The sequence below is a fragment of the Pyrgilauda ruficollis genome, unplaced genomic scaffold, assembly GCF_017590135.1.
Source record: "Pyrgilauda ruficollis isolate IOZ18807 unplaced genomic scaffold, ASM1759013v1 scaffold30, whole genome shotgun sequence".
Taxonomy (NCBI): domain Eukaryota; kingdom Metazoa; phylum Chordata; class Aves; order Passeriformes; family Passeridae; genus Pyrgilauda; species Pyrgilauda ruficollis.
Genome location: NW_024524378.1, coordinates 3,625,055 through 3,646,260, shown reverse-complemented (window position 1 = coordinate 3,646,260; position 21,206 = coordinate 3,625,055). Strand labels below are relative to the sequence as shown.

Here is a 21,206-nt window from a genome sequence, read left to right as displayed (position 1 = left end):
CTTTCTGATTTTATTTTTTGATACTATTTATTCCTAGAAGTCTCTTGGTTGTACACCTTCATGCTGTTCTGATGCTGTGGCCCCAGCTATGAAGCCATCCATCCTGGCAGACTAGGCAGTTGCGTGAAACACTGTCTCCTGACCTAGGAACCTGGAAACTGGCAGCAAACATGAGTTAAATGAGAGATTGGACCAGGAAGACAAAGAATTCTGTGAAATATCACCCTGCTAGTTTGCCTACATGGGCTTTTTCCAGAATATATACTAAAGAACAGAGGTGCTTATGAGCTAGAACAAGATTATTGCAGCAGACTTTTTCCCAAATGTAATAAAAATGCAAAATTGAGTCAGTGGCCTACTGTTCTTGATCACCCGTGTTATTATGCAGGCTGGAGGGATCAAGGATGAAGAAGAATTTTCTGAGTAAATGCTGAAGATGAATGAAAAAATTAGGAGGCCTCCCTTAACACCAGGAGGTAAGGGTTTATCTGCTGAAGAGTGAGAAATCAGACACTGGGCTGAAAGAATTGGTACAGGACTGTCCTAGAGGACCCCTTTGTAAGCATTATATGGAGAATTAGGAGTATTAGGCTTCCCTGGGTTCCAGTGGCACCTTGCATCTTAAGCAGCTCTTGAATTTTGCTTGACATTCCCTCTGCTGGTGTCCTGCATTCCTACTGTGCCCCTTCTGTCCCCAAAGCCCATGCTGTGTCAACTTTATCGCTCATGCTGGGCTTCCATGTGTGTGCAGCTGTGAAACAGCTGTGTCCTCATGACCGGCTTATCCATAGTGTCCTGGTGAAACCTGCATGCCATTTCCTGGGCTTACTTTTTGTATCCTAACCTTGCAGGTACACCTGCTTGTGCTTCCAGTGCCTGGGAAGAGAACTGTGTGCTCTGCAGTGCCTTCTGGAGTAGCATCCATACCTCTCATAAACAGGCATGTGCAGAGATGATTATATGGATGTTCATCTTATATCTGAAACATTCTAAAGTGCTCCTCATGAAGACTAGACCAGAGAATTATAGGCTTTGGAGAGATAGAAGCTGAATTAACTTGTGCTTTGCTGGCTAAGCTGCATTAATGTTTTCATTACTTGCCCTAAAATGCAGTAGGCTAAAGCTGTAGGGAGAGGCCCTGTCCCCCAGCTATGCTGAATTTAATAAAATATAGGATTTCTCCTTCTAAACTTTCATTATCCAAGAACATCTATGAACATATCAAATGATGCTGTTTAGATTGTTGCAATCAACTAATTTGATTTCCATATTACTTCTGGGTGACTGTTGCTGAAAAGATTTTTTTACAAGGTGCCTTGCCCCAGTATGAAATCAGATCCTCACACTCCACCTCCTACGTATACATTACTAGATTGTGTGGGCTGTGCTACTGAGCCAGGGAGCAGAGAGGAGTATTTGCCTCCTGTGCTGTTGTGGTAGATTTGCTAAGGCTAATCAAATGCTACTAGTGACAGTAAGGCTTGCTTTACTGATGGTATTGTATATTTTGCTCAGAGGGGATCAGCACAGATGCTGAGTAGAAGAGGTGCCCACCCAACAGACCCATGCTCACTCTTGCAGTACCCTTTGTTTCAGTTTGCTGTGTGCCCAGAACAGTTTCCCTGAAAATGCTGCTCCCTGTAGGTGCTGCAGCTGAGCTGGGCAACAAGGTGCAGACTGGAAGGACAGAGACTGCTATCCAAAAAGCCCTTGCAGTGGATGTGGTTAGTACTGCAGCTCTGTAGGCCAGAGGCTGTCACATGCTGCTACAGGTTCAAGCCTGAAGGAATTGCTGGTTGAGTTGGACATGAAGGAAGGAGGCAGCTTGTATTATGCTAGTTGGGACACTGTCTAATGTGAAGTTGCCTGCTGTGAGGTTTCAGTCTTTCTCCTACGTCTTTCCCATGTCTTCAACTTTTACTAATTTAAAGCTGAACTTCTAATGAGAAGCAAAAAAACCTGTTCCTTAATCAGTGTGATTTGCTTTCATGGAATACTTCATTCAGCTTAGTGCAAATTCTGAAAGTCATGTTTTTATATTTGAAAATTATGTCAGCTGTACTTGACATTGAACCAGGCAGAAGAGTGCTGACCATCCCCATGAAGTCTGGCTTCAATGAAGTGTAATTTAGTACCATAATATCCTGAGCTGATAGAAGCAATAAAACAGTCCTCCATGTAGTCCTTTTTGCATTATAGTTCTGGAGTTGCAACTGTGCATTTCCTATTGTTTCCTTAATGCCTTTCTCTTCTTAATAGGCAATATATAGAATATCAAACTCCTAAAAAATCACTTTAAGTGTTATTAGACTAACTGATGTGTTGGGGTGGAGATAATGGCCTCCTGTTCTTCTGTAGAGCAGTCACATGGGCACAAATTCTTTTTTTCTTTCTTTCTTTGAAGTTGTTTTGCAGAGTTACACAGAAATGCAGAGATTTTTCCTAGGCTGGGATTTTTCTCAAGTCAATATCAGAACTCACTTTTTCATAATCCCAAAGATTGCGGTCTCTGACAACAAGATAAACAGAGCTGAGGTGAGGTATATCTTGTTCACCACGTTGAACAGCTCTTACAATTTTTTTACATGATCAACTAACTCATTGACATGGCAGTTAATAAAAGTGTAAATGAGAATGTCAGAAACTCTGTGGTCATTCCCCTACAAGTTTCACTGGCAGCTATAGTAAGTGTTCTCCAAAGGTAAAGAAGAGGCAGAGCTTGGATATGGAGGGGGGATTTACAGAGCTAGAGTATGGCCGAATTAATTGTGGCTTCTGCGCCTTTTACGTCTTAAGGCTTCTGACAGTGAAAGAAGTGTGCCATTGGCTTCTTGCCCAGTTTCTCTTTTTTTTTTTTTAAATATTGTGATATCGCTGATCATAAATTCACAGACTTTGGGAGCTTAAAGTATAGGAGAACTTTCCTTGATGGGAAATCACAGAACATACCGGCTTACGTGTTCTGAATTACATGATGGTTTTGTTTTAACCAATTCTTTTCTGACTTGGGAAGAAAGGGGATATGTTCTGATGAAAAGAGATGTATTCTACATGGAAATCATGTACATAGTTTTCAGATGATTTAAAAGCACATTTCAAGACAGATCAGAGTTATCTTGATTTATATATTTGGTCTTCAGCCTGACCATGAACAAAATGTAAAGTGAAATAAAATTAAGATGTCTGGTTCATTATGTTGTCTACTCATAAAATACATCTAAGTGTTCACAAGGGAAAACTTTATCGGGAAAAAGATTCAAATGAAGTACCGCCTTACTGTCTTTGTTGTTACTTTTCTGTTGTCTTAATTTTTTTTAGTTATTTTTTTTTTTTCCCTTCTAACAGTGCCTAGGATGTGCATTTGAGCTAACCATTAATGCTTCATTTTTGATGACTGTAGTACTTTTACCTGTATGCCAATGTATGTAGATGAACAGGCCAGGATTTGACCTATATAATACAAGTGCCTTAATTTACTCCTATGTACATTCCAGGGTGTGGGTATTTAAATAAAAAAGGGGAAAGAAAAGATGAGCTGGTGCATGGTACAGTAATTCTAGCTAGAGACTGATACTTGTGATAGGAGGGCAGTTATCAAAATAGCCACCATCTGATGCCATTTTTTCCTATTCCTGCTGTAAAGGCAGCTCATGGAGACACATCTGCAGTCAGGCAGAGGCCGAGGGCCTGCTGGGGCAGTCATTCCTCAGTCCTCTGTTCCATCTTGAAGGCAGGATGCACGTGCTGGGCTTGTCCTGGCAGCAGGGTGCACCTTGCAGCTGTGCTTCCCAATCATCTTGGGAAGAGGCAGCTCCTGGAAAGCACAGAGCCTCCCTGCTGTGCCCCAAGTTCAGGCTTCCTGCAGGAGCCCATGGGACATGGCCTGCGCTGTCTCTCCTCTGGATTAGGACATGGCTAGCCTCTGGGTTGGACCATGGAATCTACCTGGCCATCCCTCCTGAATCCTTTGGTGTCTCTAGTTCTGTGACAGGCACTTAACAGGAGAATGACAGATGATTCCTTGGATGCTGTGCCAGGAATTCAGCCTTACAGAGCACTTGCAGGTCATAGCTGAGATTTTGCATCTTACATAGAGAGAAATAACAAATCCTTCACATTAGACAGTATGAGAATACAAAAAAAAAAAACCAAAAAAAAAAAAAGAGAAAAAAAAACCCCACAAAAAAACACAAAAAAAACCAAAAACATTTCCAGGAAAGCATGCATGCATGAGATGGGGAAAAGGAGTTGGTTTCTGATTTGTGCCGTTAGCTGTGGGATCCGCAACGTTCCTCAACAGTAAAGAAACGTTTTGTGGATGTCTGCAGGTGATCTTGAGTCATCTTGGAGACAGGAGACTGACTCCTCCTCTCAATCCCTCGGTATTCTTTCTGTAACATTATGGTGTCCACATGTGTCCGCACACAAATAATATTCTTTGTTTAAAAGTCTTAAATTTTTCTGTAGGGACCTGATCTAATCTTCTAGATGAGCTTTCCCTTTCTGCAGCTGGTTTGGACTGAATCTGGGGAAGCAGTTCCAGTACATGATCTGCATCCAAAGGAAAGCATTGCCCCTCTGAGGACTGTTAGCTATGGTAGGAACATAGTCCTTAGCAAGAGGGCTGGGCTCAAACTCTTGCCCTGCCCTGTGCTTTGAGAGGTTGTCCATGAATTCTGAGCTACAGTGTTGCTTCCCCACATCTTCTGAAGGATGCTGAATAGACTGGTGACAAGGCCGACTGAGGTGGGCACCCAGTGAAATGTATTCCCCAGGTCCCTCTTCCAGGTTCTCTCCTAAAATATCTGAAATACTCTTATCTTCCTATCAGTCCTCTTAGTTGGATTGTCTGGAAATAGTTACTTTCTTGTAGAAGTTCTTGCTGGTGGTATAAGATAGCTTGGCAGCATCTATGAGAAAACAGTTATATGGGGAAGAGGTTGTTTTGAGATTTTTGTCTTAACTGGAAAAATACCAAAAGCTGGGAAGTGCAAAATACATGTGTTTTTTTTTTTTTTCCCCTGAAATTTCACACCACTTTTCAAAATAAATTCTTCTGCCTTTAAGTGGGTGAGTCCTTTCTCAAAAGTAGTGATTCCCAAATGTTCATATTTGGAGCCAAGAATAAAATCTCTTTTTATGCAATCACTTCAGAGCCTGCCTTTGAGAAAGAATTTAGTCTTCTTTTAGAGACTTTATTCTCTTTATAGAACATAATGAGTTTGCTTTTCAAAAGAAAGACTGAGAATTGCAGTGAAGGGGCTCTGTAGTATCTTGGCTTGATTTTATGCTGGATAAAGCTGTTTAGTATTTAATACAGTAAACTGTTTAAAAGGATAAGTTATATAATTACCATGAACTTTTAAATAACAATTAGTATTAGTACTTGATTGTCAGTCAAGGCTGTGGCTTTGTAAGTAGGAAAATAGTTGCAGATACAGTCAGAGCTTTTCAAGATTTTTTTCCTCTTCCTTTTTGTTTATCCTTATTTGCATATCTTAATTACGTAAACATGACTGTTTACAGTTTGAAACTGCTATTTTATTTCTCCAAGTATCTTTTAGTATCGGCTCAGCGACTTCCAGTGTTTAGGAGCTTGTTAGCTTGCCTCTGACAGTTTCTTCATAGTCAGATATGGCAGCTGATGTCTGAGAGCTTTAAAATAATAATGAATGCCATAAAATTCTTTGTTTACTTAGTGATGGGATCCTGTAGCTTGATTTCAAATGAACAAGCATCCATATGGTGTACGGGAGTAAGTGAGTTGTCCCTTGCGGTGTGATGATACCTGTTGCTGGACTGCAGCTGACTCTTCAGGCAATAGAAGAGCCTAGTGGTAGAGTATGAAGTGGTATGAAACCACTCCTGATGGCAATCAGCTTGTGGGAAAGGGTCAGAAAGTAGCCTCCAAGAATTTCCACTTCACAGTGTTGAATTGTAGTTTATTATTGTTAGTATTTGGCTAATAATGGGGTAGGAGTTGAACCCAGTTTATGGGTATAGTTCACCAAATTCAGTTCTCCTCCACTTTAAGAGAAAACAGCATCAAATGTAAGCAAAATGTCTCTTGCTCTGTTAGTATTTCAACTTTTGTAACAAAATTACTTAGGACTGAAAGCTAAGTAGGACTGAAAGTAGTTTCAATCTCAGAGGCAAACCGATGCTTCCCAAAGCTGCTGCACTGGAAAGTATATTTGTCTCCGGCTCTCTTTTTATTGTACTCTAAACTATAAGTGTATGCTAAACTTATAATCACAGGATTTAGAAACCTCTCCCCATGCACTTTTTAGTAATGACCCAATCTTTCCATGATACAAAATGAATCTGTGGACCTGAGAGTGCTCATTTAGCTCCCAGGTGTAGCAGAAGAGCTCCCAGATAGAGACAGCTGGAATTCCTGAGGTGCCAAGCCCAGCTGGAAGGTTCCTCCTGCAGCACCTAATGTGGTAGTACAGAAGTATCAGAAAAGGTTGTGGGAGGCAAAAGGAGATGATATTTAAAGATTAGCCTTGTTCTTCTACTAGTCATTTTGCAGCACCAGATAAATGATAATTTTATTTAGTTGTAAGGGGAATTCCACTGTGTTTGAAGGATTCTTCCTCTGCTCCTCAGTTTGTTGAGACCTTTACCAAGTGGGTAGACTTCATCAGTTAATATAGGAATTTACATAAAGGTGATGCAAAGTTCACGGAGTAGTAGTGTGGTATGGCTGTTAGTTTGAATTGCTTAATATGTTCACAGCAAGGGGATTTTTGTTTTGGGTTTTTTTTTTGACTTCTCTTGAGCTTTTTCCTACTGTCAAGTCAATCCCCAGGAATGATGGATTGTGCATGTGTCACATCCAGGGTATCATTCTGGCAAAATCACTGACAAACTGATGTGTGTGGTTATTGTTTGTTTTTTAGAGAAGGCAGATACTCCACTTCCTAAGCCAAAGAGAAACTTTTCGCAGAGAAAACTTGATCTCTTTGTAAGTACTTTTAAATCCTGCCTGTGTATTGCAGGTGCATGCCCAGACCACATGCTGCCTGGTGACCGCTACTTCTGTGAACAGGATTAGAATAAAGTTTCAGCCTTAATCCTGGGTTTCCTGCACTGATTCTCTTTACAGCCTTATTCCTGTTTAGTTGCCTATGTGTTAAAAAGCATGTTTTTATTTATACTTGCTGTCACAAAAAAAAAAAAAAAAGGCTCTCACTGTGGTATTTTGGTTTTTATTGTTGATGAACTGTGTAAAGATTTATGCCTTCCCCCCACTCAGACTCTTCACAAGGTAGTAATTAGCCATGTGCTATGCAAATTCATGCAGAAAACAAATTGGTTATGTGTTAATTAAAACAAAATGACAGCAATTTTATATTTAGGTTGCTTTAAAGTGCCTAAATTATTTTGGATTTGAAGGCTTAAGTGTTTTTCAATGCATGCCTTAGTCCCCTCTTTGTTACTTTCAAACTCTATAGTAAATATATATGGTTTCTTATGTACAGAATTATATGCCATAATTAAAAAAAAACCAAAAAACAAAAAAACAAAGCAGTGTTTGTCTTCTTCAGGGCTTGACCTGACCTGCAGAATTTTGTGAAATGTGAAAAATAATTGTTCAGTTTTTTTAGTGGCCTTGCTTTTTGTAGTTTTATGATCTTTGCAGTTTTAAATATGATGTGCAGAAATTGAACTGCATCTAAGATTTAATATTGGCCAGGACGAGATCTTGCAACTAAATTTGTTTAGCAATATGTTTAATTGACAAGAAGTTGGTAAAAGACTGTTTTCTTGTTATGCAGTCTTTTGTTTATCCTTGAAAGTTTTGCATTTAGGGAGCTATTTAAATCATTTGTCTTTATTAGTTAAATCAACAGCAAGCCTACAAGATGGCTTGAGCAACAGGAAAATTAGTTTCTTGCTGTTATAACAGATTTAAAAGAAATATTTTTGAATTGTGTAGTAATGGCATAGGATGGGTTTTTGATTAAAGAAAACATACTAGAAGTATGTGTTTGTGGTGGGTTAATTTTTTTTCCTAGGTTTTCATGTCTTAATTTGTTTCTTTACCGGTCTATTGCAAAACTGGGCTTGGTGCCCTGGTGAGTCCTCTGAGGGTTGTGTGAAAATCTAAAGTCAAAATTTCAGGGGTTTCAAAACCACTAAGTCAATAAGGTGTTTGACATGGAGTTAATTTATATTTGGGTGCTACAGAAGTATAAATCCGTGGCAAAGGTGTACAGGAAAGTGTATGGAGGTAAATAAAGTTGCCAGGAGGGCCACTGGGGAAAATTTCAGATGTTGACAATTTCACTGATGTGTTTCTGTGCAATGATTGCCTGTGTTCCCTCATTCTCACGACTCAAAAAGGTGCTTAAGTAAAAATTAAGCCTGTTGGGAGGAAGTGCTGATTAGCTCTTGTGTCCCATACGATGGCGTCAGGAGCTTGCCCCCCTGCGTGGGGAGGGAAGGGAGGATAGGGAATTTTTACATCTCTGATCCATATATTTGTAATCTCCTGCTGTTATTTTTTTTCAGAGGCCTAAAAATATATTGGATTCTGCTTCAGAAAGAAGATTGAATACATGTTATTGTAGGAACAGTGTTTTAGATAGTTTAGGCAAGAAAGCAGCTGTTATGTAAAAATGTCTATATAAGTGTAGAGTCTTCCTTTGAGACAAATAAATATGTTTTCTATACAATTGAGTGCTGTTGATTTGTTGGTTTTTTTTTTCAATTCTTAATAGAGGCTCAGCAGTAAGCCTTGACCACAGAATAAATTCTTTATCCTGTGTGATTTGTGTACATTTGTCTTTTAAATCTGTTTAACAAAGTAGTGCTACAAATTTGGGATTAGCAACATGCTAGTTAGCTTTGCTGGAGGAAGCTGGGACCGAAAAATGGGGAAAATCAGGCTTTTTGCATTAGGTAGATGAGCTGACACAAAGATTAGCTGTATCGTGCATTTCTTTTCAAATGGTTCCTGACCTCATGGGTGCAAGGAAGTTGTGATTCAGCTGTAGCAGGATAAATTTGGCAAAGAAAATAAGCATGGGTTTTGTGCTGATTTGTGTATTGGCAGAAAGATATTCTCAGCTCGTAGACTTTCCTTTTACCTCTCACAAATTTAAAAATAAGGTTGATTTAGTGCCAAATGTCTTTTGTAACACATGCTCTTGTACTGTATTTTAGTGCTCTTTACTGTTTGTAGTGCCTTTATTTTTTCTCTGGATCTGCTCTGACACTTATGATATGGAGGGCTGTAAATGCAAGTAAATCAGGTACTGCTCACAAAAGTTTCTGATACATTATGAAATACACATTTTAAATTTCAATAACATAAAATCTGGACTGTAAAATCCTACTTTTAATCTAGGCTTATTTGGTTAGGCTATGTTAAATCCACTCCTAAAAATACTCAAGCTTTTTTATATATTTATTATTATTTTCATTTGAGATCAAATTCCTTTGAACTATGTAGACACGCACCTGTGCTCGTTTTAATCCTTGTGTAGTTTTCATCAATTATCACAGCAGGCAAGAAGAAAATCAAATTGTAAAATGCTTTTGAAAAGTAAGTACATGCTACTTCGGGTTCAGGTTTCTGTTTTAATCAAACATCATCTGTATTCATGTTCTTAAGACAAAGCTGGGTTTGGGAGAAGCACAAAAAGCCTTTTCTTGTTTTCACTGTGAAGTATTTGAAGTGCTGTGCTGTATGATGAGTGTAATATGTTTGTGTTTGTAGAGGAAGGCTGTGTTATGTGTGTGTGTATATGCTTTTTTTTTAAGCTGGAGAAAATCTAGGTCAAGAGATTTCATTCTTATTAATAACTTAAAGCTTTATTCCTCAAAAATTATCCTGCATGGCTAGAAAGCTTCCTCGCTGGGGGAGCACTGTTGCTCTCAAACATAGATGGGAGCATTTTCCTTTCCATCAGGGTGGTAAGATGTTCACCTGAGAATCATAGTCATGTAGTTTTGAAAAGACCTCCAAGGTCATTGAGTCCAGCCGTTAACCCAACACTGACTTCCAAATCCAATGCTAAACCATGTCCCTGAGCACCACCTCTACACAGAGGTATTGTGACTCCATCGCTTCTTTGGGCAGACTGTTCCAATGCTTGACAGCTCTTTTGGTGAAGATTTTTTTCTATTATCCAATCTAAACCTTCCTTCACACAGGTTGAGGCCGTTTCCTCTTGTCCTGTTACTTGGTAGAGGAGACTGACCCCCACCTGGCTACAACTCTTCTCAGTAGTTGTAGGCAGCAGTAAGGTCCCCCATGAGCGTTATTTTCTCCAGACTAAACACCCCCAGCTCCCTCAGCAGCTCCTCACAAGACTTGTGCTCCAGACCCTTCACCAGCCTTGTTGCCTTCCTCTGGATGTGCTCCAGCACCCCAATATCATCCTTCCCCAGTGTAATGTTGAACACCATCACAGAACCTCACAGGAGCCTGTTCTTTGTGGGTCTGTCAGTGTAGGGCCAAGCTTGGGGCTGGGGATCCTTGGCATTTCCCGTTTCCTGCTCTCCAGCTCCATGCCATGTCCCCAGCCTCCTGACCCATGTGTGACCACACTCTACCCAAAAGAGGTCTTATGGTATTGATAGAACAAAATGGGCCTCAGGACTGAATTGTTTTGCTTTCCTGAAAACATACATCCCCATCAGCAAAATAAACAAATCAATATGGAAGCTTGTCAATTTTTGTTGTAGTTCATTGGGAGATGGTAAAACGTGAAATCTCTCACTTGGCCTTGTCTGGCTTTCCTGGTCCTCTTCCTCAGCAGCTACTGCCCTGTGTGTTCAGCTGCACAGCACCAGTGGCTTGGCCTGGTATTACATATCTAAACTGGAAACACTGGGAAGAGTGCTCTTAAACTGGAAGGATAGATGAATTCTTGGCTCTTACGGATAATCTACTGTATTAGAGGTTTAAACGAACTTGGAAAATAATTGTATGAAGCCTTTAATTTTATCTTAATCTTTTGTGTCACCCTAGACCTGAAAGCAAAGGTAGTTAAATTAGGATAATTAATCATGGAAGAATTTGCACAGGGGAATGTAATGAATTTTCCATCAGTTTGCTAGTTATGTAAATCAAGATAAGAGTCTTCTCATAAACATTCTGTTTGCAAGCTATGGACAAAAAAAATAGGTTAATTTAGATGCCCTTTGTGTTGGCATTTTAATATTGTTTCTGGTTTAGTTCCTTCAAATATTAGGATTTAGAACTTTAGTTTGTGTTTTGATGTCTGGCACTGTATGAAAGAGGGCAGACTTGAGGGAAAAAAAGGTAATTTTTAGTTAAAATGTTTGTGTTAGGGAAAGCCAATATAGGAATCCTTTTCTTCTGTTCCTGCTTAAGATCTTGTGGATATAGGAGAGATTGGACAGGAAACTGTTTATGTGCTGCTACAGGACCCACAAACTGGGTTTGTGCAATAAGTCAAGAAATAGATTTACTGCTTTCATGGGAAATCTTTCCATATGTGGAGCTGCAGGTCCTGACTTCCCAAAGGGAGATGTGCTGAAGCCTCAGACATTGTAGTCAGACCATGTGATTAATATAATTGCATCTTCTTTGTGAATAACTTCTGTAGATGTGAGGCAGACTTTGAAGCAAGTCAGTTGACACCCACACAGAACCAAATTATAACATCCTGATTAAATTGCTATGCAGTGTAAATGCTCAAGTATTGTCAATACAAAGAAAGTTTGTTCCCAACAACTCTTAAAGTGTTGAAATTCACTTGAAATTTGCTGGATTAAAAAGTTAACTTGCATAGTTAGGTTATTTGCATGTAAAATGAGCAAAGATTATCAGGATCATTAAAAACATAAAACACATAAAAGAATAATGTCAAATGTATTTTAGGAATACCTGTCAAACTCTGTTCACATCCCACATATTTTAGTTAATTTTTTTTTTTAGTTCGTGATCAAATGGTGACTTTTGATACACTGCTTTTTCTTGAAAATATAATAAAATAATTCTCTGGTTTGTGTAAAGCAGATTGAAACATATTCTGCTTGAATTGCATCATATGAAACATTTTCTCAGCAGGGTCTGAGAAAGCATGCTTCTGAAAATTTATCTCCTTTTTATGATCATAGAGCAGTAGTAGATACCACATCTCTGGAAGCATTCAAGGTCAGGTTGAATGTCTGAGCAATCTGATCTAGTTGAAAATGCCTTTGCTCATTGCAGAGGGGTGGAACTGGGTGGCCTTTGAAGGTCTCTTCCAGTGCAAATTCTTCTGATTCTCTGGTGATAACTGGTCATTTAAATGCAGTGTTTGTACACTATGTGAATGTAGGAGTAGAAATTATAGTACTGCAATAAAAATTAAGATAGATACCTCTTTAGATGTTTGACTTATTTTTAAAATTTGTTCCTTCTGTTTATAGTGCTTTTGAAAATTTTGATTAATTTTGTGTGTTGCACAAACTTCTGCTTAGATGCCTCATACTGTCCTTCAGAATGTTCAAATTGGATGTTTGGGATTTAGTACTTTCTTGGGTGCCTGTCTTCGTAAATAACTTGCACAGAATTTTCTGCAGGATCATCATATTGTCAACTTTCACAAGGAAGAATGCCACGTCAACACTTTATTAGCCTGTTGAAATCATCAAAATAAACATCTTTAGGGATATGTGGGTGTCTGCAGTGAAAAATACCTGTTTTGATATAGAAAAGTGTTGGGGTTTTTTGGAGATATTTTTTGTTACCCTAATGACCAACATAATTTTCTTAGCTGTGGGTTCAAGATTCCAAAGGTTAACCAGTGTAAGTGTTAGCAGTCCATCTCATTACTTAAAAAGAATTGTGGGGTAGTTTCAGGGTGAGAGTGACAGGATAGGACAGTCTCAGTTGCCCTTTGGCTTCAGGGTAGAGCAGCATCCTCGCCTTACGGGCCGATGACGTGGACTCACTAGCTGCAAACTCCCATGCACCTTTCCTTTTATGACTGGTGCTTTGAAGTAGCTATCTGCTTTGTGAATTATGTTTCCATTTTGTAAAGTTGAGGCTTTTTTTTAAAATGCTCTCTACTCTTTTCTTCTTCCCCGGACTCTGTGCTGTTAAATGAGGGCGAGTTGTCAGAGGAAGACTATGCCTGTGGCTGTCCATGGCTTTTTGTCCTGCATCTGGTGACATGATGTGACTGCTTGATCTTTTTAAAGTATGAGAAAAGTGTCAAAGTTCTATGTTATCTAATGCTATGCTGAGTTTTGTTTGTGTCAGAACAGTATGAGATTGTAGTCTCTTAATTTTTACTCCTGTTTTGACATTTGACAGTCGAGAGGCTCAAATCAAGCTCAAACCCATGGAGGTACTCTGCAACTGTTGCCCCTTTCATGCTTTTCCATAGTGCCCTGATACAAGGTTGATAAATGTTTCTAAAAGAAGCAATAAGTGGTCGAGTCCTCAGAAAGGAAGCATAAAGCCTCCCGATTCAAACTGCTGATTTATGCTGCTCTTAGCAGTAGTGGCTGGTTTGGCCGCTTGCCCCTTGCTTGTTTGCCAGCTTCCTGCTACTTGGAGATGAACAGGGTCCTGGATTTGCTTTCTCTGGGGTATGGAAATGCTTTGCCATTGCACCGAAATTCTGGTTAGTAGTAATTTTCATAAACAAGAAACAATTTTTTTTTTTTTTTGTAACTAGCTTTAAACAAAGAAAAGTAATCATTTGTGGCATCTTATATATATTTTTTTTCTTCTGTACAGAATTACCTCAAAGGGCCTGTCTCTAAGCTGGAGTTGCATCAGTAACTACATTGCTGTTTGCTTCTCTGTTTCTCAAAATTGTGGTGCGCAGGACAGAAATGTTGTTATGAAATACCTCTGATGAAGGTAGGCTTTTGCAGAGCTGGCACGTTACACTTAATTCCTGCTTTCGTGACCATCTGCTGAGTAATCCTACATGCTGAGCCCATGGCCTGGAGATGGGCTCCACTTCTTGCTGTCCAGGGAGGAAGGCTTTTGGTAAGACATCCCTTTTCCATGGTATGCCAGGCAAGGACTGGCATACCATGGAAAAGGGATGCAAGGACTCTTTCCACAGCCTCATTAAAGTTAAATCATCAATATCCTATAGCCAGCACTCTTTCCTGCAAGTGTGGTGCTGTTTTACTGTTCCTGTCAATGATGATAGTGTAGTATTGGAACAGATCACAAAGGGAAGCAACAAAGAGAAGCAGCAAACTCCTTGTACTTTGTTGTAGTCCAGTATTAGGTATATTTAATAAACAACAGTAATGGTTTAATGTAGTTTCTAGGAAGAGTTTTTAATGTGTGTTCTCTGAGGTGTCTTGACTTGAGCCTTCCTGAATTCCCAGCTTGGTCAGTAGTGTGGGTCCTGGGGTACTCCCCCGTTATACACTGTCCTGCTTTAAAACCTGGATGTGAGAGCCGGGTCCCGCAGCTTGGCTGGGGACAGGGATTAGGTCTGGCTGCTAAAGCAGGCAGCACATCTGTGACTGGCTGACATCTGCATGCCCTTGTACTTGCCTTTTTTTCAGTGTTGATATGTTTTCATAAATACTTCCGTATTCACCGTCTTGTCCTTTGGCAAGTAAGTTTTAGAAATAATGTCTGATTTATATCCTCTTTGTATTTTTGACCCTGTGGCCTGACCCCAAGTCAAAGCTTTGTATATCTTCTCATTCCCAGCAAAGTGGACTGTAGGGTTTTGTTTTGAAGCCCAGCTGTAGATTTAGTATTTCCTATCATGGGTAATGTCTGTTTCATGTCTCTTATTACTAACATTTCATTTGTTGATTGATTTAAAGTCAAAACTGAGGTCACCTGTTTGTATCTTTTCCTCCTCCAGCTGTAAAACATCCAAAGAGAAACAATTACAGTTGAATAATCAGGAACCAAGTTATTCTTCCTGGTTGTACTGAGTTGTGAAGAGAAAACTGACAGTCTGAGTATGAAGCAGGGTAAGCAAGTGGATGTCCTCAAGCAGAGATAGATTAAAGTGAATTCTTGCTGCTTTGGGGTTTTAATAACTTGCTGATGAAAAGTCTTTTCTTGGAAACTTGAATGTAGAAATGTGGGCTGGAGAATCTTTCATGCCAGATGAAAATTCGTCTTTACAGGCTGTAATGTCCATCTGTGTTTCAGTCATGTGTAATGAATTGATAAATCAATGACTGTTTACCTCAGCTGGTTCCTCCCGCTAGTTGTGTCTTACTTCTTATGAAGTGCCTAACTTTTTTGGGCCTAACACTTCTGAAGTGTTTTGTTTAGGATTTTTTTTGGTGGGAATTTTTTGGGTGGCTAGGGGATGGGCTGTTGGGGTTTCCTCTGCATTTGCAGCTGTCTCATTATTAAAAATTGTGCTTGTTCTAGTTCTGAAGCTTATGTAATAAATTCAGCTCTTGTTGTGTTGGCCAGTGAGCAAATAAAGGTGACCTAAAACTCTTCCCAAATATGTGCATGGCTTGGTTTTCTGTAGCCATTTGGCACTTTCTTACTTTATGATTTCCCGTAGGCCTGATGGAAGTGTCGTACTGCCTTTAGTCATTCAGGTACTTTGGAGAACCACTCTTGCAGTTCCCTGGCATCGTTCCCTGGCAAAATTGCTTGGGCAGGTTTTGCTTCAGCATCTGACTGTGAGTTGAAAACCTGAGAGCTGCATTGATCTGATTATTTAATGGAATTGGGTGTCACTTTTATTGCTTTGAATGTTGGTCATTGTCGCTTGGACACACCCAAGGAAGAAGTAATACATCTCAGATGGGGCTTCACTACCAGGAAGGGTTAGGATTCTCATGTCTCTTGCACAGCTTATCTTCTGCAGATCTGCCAAGATGATGGAAAGATTAGGGGCTACAGCAAATTTGTTTTATAGTTTGTATAAAAATCCTACTTCTCCTACTATGGCTGGATTTGCAACAAAAACAATCATGAGTCCAAATCTGAAGTCATTAAGGAACATTTATGTAACTTTGATGTTGCAAAGACTTTTGAAAGTGTGTATGTATTCCAGACTATCATTCTTAAGATGATAATGGCATCACTATTAAAAGCTAGAGAGAGGTGTCACCCATGTTAGATCTAAAGTCTGTCTCATGCATAGTTTTGCTTATATTTCCATGCTTTTCTTATGTTTAGTAGAGTTCCAGTTCTGCCCATTAAATGCTGCTGATTTTCAGAAAGCTTGTTGTTTGTTAGAATTCAGGCAGGCAGTGTAACATACGGGTTTCCCCTTTGAGCTGCAAATAATTAATTGCTCTCATGTATATTTGCATCAATGTCTTGTCTTCAGGTTTTTCCAAATAGCAGGCAAAGATGGTGATAGCATATGGTTGCTTCTAATGTTTGTTCCAAAGTCAAACTAATTACTTAGCTTGCATCTTATGAACAACAAAGTGGTTATGATTTCATGAGGACTATGAAAAATGAATAAAGGTAAATGGCAAACTGAAAAGCAGGACAGTTCAGAATTTGGATTATTTGTGGGGTTATACCCAGGCTGTCATTCAGAAACCATTATATTTAGGAAATAACTTTGAGACAGTATACCGACATCTTCCCTGGATCATCAGTAATGTCTCAGAAGTATATTATTTTTTGAAAATTTCAAAATTAACTACTTTAATGATATTCTTTTTAGTAGCTTCATTGACTTTTTTTTTAACTGATAGAGAATTCACCGAAAGCTCTTACAAAAGGTCTTATTTTGTCTTAATTTCAGCTTCTATTCCCCATTTTATGGTTCTCTGTAATGTTTGCAGTAATAAGGCACTGAGGCATTTTCCTATTCCCTTTCACAGTGAAAACTTAAGAAACCTAATTGTTTTGAATACATTTCCTGGTCTTATTTACTTACAATTAATCATGGTACCAGGACCCTTCTTAAGCCTGTCTTCTGGTGTCACTTTGTGCTGGTTTTGGCTGGGACAGAGTAAATTTTCTTCATAATGGCTGGTCTGGAGACATGTTTTGGATTTGTGCTGAAATCAGTGTTGATAATACAGAGATGTTTTTCTTATTCTGAAGCAGAGCTTGCACAGTGTCAAGGCCTTTTCTGCTTCTCACAACACCCCACTCTTGAATCATTACACTTGCTTTTCATCATGTGCCTCATTTTCCTCTTTTTGGAACCTTTCTTTGAACTCTTAGTTGGCTGTTGCCACCAAACCCAGGAACGTTCACAAGCTTACAGGCTTTCTTCTTTCAAGTGCTTTGGCAAGAGGTGTATGTTCACAAAGACTGAAGAGGGTAGGAAGTGGTACATTAGCATATAAACACAGTTCAGAAATTCCCAGTTGCAGTTTTTAGTTGGTACCCCTTGAACTGTGCTTTCAGGTCCCCACCTGTACTTTCCATCATCTGCTGCTTTTCTGTGCAGTTTCTTGAAGGAATGGTTTTCTGTAGGAATTGTGTTTATCCTCGTGATAGCCACCTGTCTTAGCAGACCTAATTCTGATTCCTTTTTTGTTGTAATTTGTTTGTTTGGCATCTGACTGTTGTTTCTCAGGTGCACAAAGAAAGTGACAGCATGGAAATCCATCAGGTCCATCCGTGCTGCTGCTTTGTTCAAGTACAGTAATTTCCTTGCCCTTCATTCCCCTCCACAACAATTCTTTCCTCAAAAAACACACCATCTCTTTTTGCTCATCTTTGGAGCCCTGTTTTACTAGGCTGCCTACTGATGCTCAAGCACTCTAATTACTCTGTCATGATGCCTGTACATATTTTCATTTATTTTTTAACTTTAGAAAAACAAATCCTATCCTGCAAAACCAGGTAATGGGCTGGCCAGAAAACCTGTTTTTCTGTGTTCTTTTTTTTTTGTTCCTATTATGTTTTAATAACTGATACAAACTGTAAATGAAACCCTTGGTGTTGGAGAGTAGAAAAGAGAGTAGCTGAGAATGTGGGCAGAAGACTAATAAAGGTAAAATTAATATCTGCTTTTTGTGTCTTCTTGCAAATACTTTTCTCAAAATCAAAGTATAAGTGTGTTGGACTTGGAGATCTGCTTCTAATTGAAGCTTTGTTTCAGTATAATTAACGTTTAGGAGATTAGTGCACTTTTATACTTCTGCAAATGTACTGTGCCTTTCCCTGACAGTGGCTAGATAGCTGTGCTGAACCAGAGTCTCCTAGTGAGATACTCATGGCTGCAAGAATGGTGGTAGCAGAACCTTGAAACTTTTAAAGATGTTGCTACCTTCCAGTTGTCCAGTGGATGTAACTTCTGCTAGGGAAAATTAGCAGTATTTTCATCAAAATTTGCAGGGAGTAAAGCTCCTCTTAGTATCTTATAGGTGTCTTACTTTGCAATGAAATTTATTAGTCTTGATCTGAATTGGGGCGAATACTTCTAACAGCTGGGTATCACGTCAGAAAAAAATGAATGTTTTTCTACCTCAGAAGTAAAACCTTCAGTACTGAAGATACTTTTTACTAGCCAACAAAAGTAATATAGAGTAATAATTAAAGTAGTGGTGTGTGAAGTATGAATATATTAATATTAATTGTGGGAAGTGGCTGACCTGAGGTTTTTCTGTGTATCTTAGATTTGATTCCTCCATCTTTTTGGGGTTTAATGTTGAATATGGGAACAGATTGCAACTTAGTTTTATTATTGATGTAAATGAAAATAAGTCTGTCTGCATGAGTAGAAACTGCCAGAGTTAGAGGGTATGGACCCTTTCTAACAAAACTCCACTAATGTTTCTGAAAATTGTGTTCTCTAAATTGACTATACCTTTTAATTTATGCTTGATGTGAGATTTTTACTTGAAAATTATAGAGAGATGTGAGAGTAGGGAGTCTGTACCTGCAGCCTGTGAAAATGTAGGGTCTGCATTTAAAAGGTTGAATGGTTTTCAACAATACACATTGCTAGATATTTCCTTGTTTCTAATTATGTACAGAGCTGAGGTCTTCTCCACCTCTTCTGCTTTGTTAAATAACTTTATTCTCTCACAGATGTTTGGCCGCATATCTTTTTTTTGACACAAAGTATACCTTACTTCTTTGAGTAGCTAGGTTCCTCCAGCTGCCTAGTTTCAGTTCCCTGACTTATGCTTCTCCTCCGTGACAGAGGTTAAGGTAACGCCTTATCAAAGCAGCAAGTTATCAAATGCTTATTAATCACATGCTGCTGAGCTTCCATATCAGCTTATTTCTTTCTAAGGAAATCCTACATTTTTAAAGACTTTAGTTTGGATTATGGTAGACTTGAGTCAGGTTTGACGGTTTAGATTGATGCCTTTGGGATTATTAGAATAAGAGTGCCATTCATTCATTCAGTGATTCATGAATCCTTCTAAATTACATTTGGCTTCTCTTCCATGAGATGTGTATTTTTGTAAGTATTAAAACTTTGATTTTATACTTAGCAAGAGAGGAAGAACATAGCAATTGAGGATGAAAAGTCCTTCCAGAAAAAAAAGCCTAAAGACTTGTTGATACTGGACAGCAAAGCAGGAAACTACATGTGTCATAAAAGGCTCCAGCTTGTTGGATAAAGGCTGAAACTCAGGATGTAGTCTATAAATACAAAACAGGTTCATAAAAATATTTTAAAGGTGCAGTTCTGAGCACTTTAGAGAAGCTGACTGATAACTGTTCAGCTATTTAATATAAATATATTTGTGCAGATGCATACACACACACTCAATACAATACTTTAATCTTTAAACATGAAAGATTGATGTTTATTTCCCTTATGAGACTGGTATTGGTAACACCAGATATAAATTTGGGACCATATTTTTTGCAGATTCTAAAACAGCAATTTATTGGAGAAACAGAAAGAAATGGACTCTAATTTCAACAGGCAGAAGGGAAGGAATTTGTGAAGCTGAATATTTACCTGCACAAAAAGTCACAACCTTTTTTCCCCTACAGTATTTTGTCACAAGTTTTTGTTTTTAAGCAGCACATCTAGCAGTCTTCTGGGGATTTTGGGAATGTCTTCTATCCTGACCAGCTGATAGCTGTTAAAATCTGTCACTCATCTTGAAAATAGAAGTGTTTGTACTTGAACTTGCTCAGGCTGTTGGCCAAGCAACATGGCTGGAACAGATTTACTAGCTGCAGCTAATGACCATGTTCGCTTTTTTCCCTTTGACTTGTCAAGTGTGAACTTAAAGAGATGCTTTTGCTTACACAGTTGCTTTGGGTTTTAGACTGAAATGACCATAATTCAGAATTGCTGCTTAAAATACAATAATTTGGATATCAGAATAATTTGTAACAGTACAAGAGTGTGTTTCTGGCTGATTATCTGTTGTTGTGCTTTGTTGTACTGAACAAGGAAAGGTTGAAAAACTTATTTTTATTGCCATGTTTTAAATTTTTTATCTTTTACCAAATACCAGAATAACACTACTACAGCAGCCTCATAATAGCTGAGTAGCTCTAATGCTATGCCACTCTGAATATGCTTATGCCTTCATCTTTTTCTTGTTATTTTTTCTAATTTTAATTATTTACATGCAGATACCAGTCTGTCTGAAATCCCCGTTGTTACTTTTTTCTGTTGTACAACTGTTTCAAAGGCAGTCTCCCAAGATGAGACTTCATCCACCCACCCAACACAAACAAACTCTTATCTTTGGTGTACTATTGTCAAGACCCAACTCAGTCAGATTTGATGTCAAGATCCAAAGACTGAGTGAAGAAGCCCAAAGTAATTGGAATCTGACGAATATTGCTGCCTGTTTGGTTTGTTAACAGTATGAGACCAAAAACGGTTTTCTTGAACTTGTGCTTAAGCTGTTTCTGCATGTATTTTTGAGATTTTTGTTAAAGGAGCCCTGTGTTTCATCTCATGGTCTGTTACCTGACTGCTGTCCTCTTTCTAGACTGAATAGCTGATTAGAAAATTAAAGTAATTTGAACCCACTCAGAATTGTTAGCTTAAAGGAAGCTGCTGTGCCATCTGCTTGTGCTAGTAAGGGTGCTGGACCACATACTGTCAAATAAAACCAAACCACAGAAATCTCATGTACCCAAGTACTTTTCTGTGTGATTAGAGCTGGTCTTACCTCAGGTGGCATTTTGAGAAAAAGAATATAAGCAGGGATTTAGGTCATAGCTTGTAAACTACCAAATTCTGTATGGTTGTTTTGCATGTAAAAAGCAGTGGTGAAACACATTCATTTCAGGAAGGCAATGTTGTTATCCTCCCCTTCTGATGGTGGAATTTAAGGATTTTTATTTTTTCTGAGCATAAGACAGTGTTTTAGAG

General features: G+C 38.8%; 1 protein-coding gene across 1 annotated transcript in view; it reads left to right on the top strand.

Moving 5' to 3' along the window:
• Positions 1–21,206, top strand: part of LOC121356827 — a 110,995-nt gene that overhangs the window by 9,329 nt on the left and 80,460 nt on the right. The gene's annotated exons all lie outside the window — the stretch shown is intronic.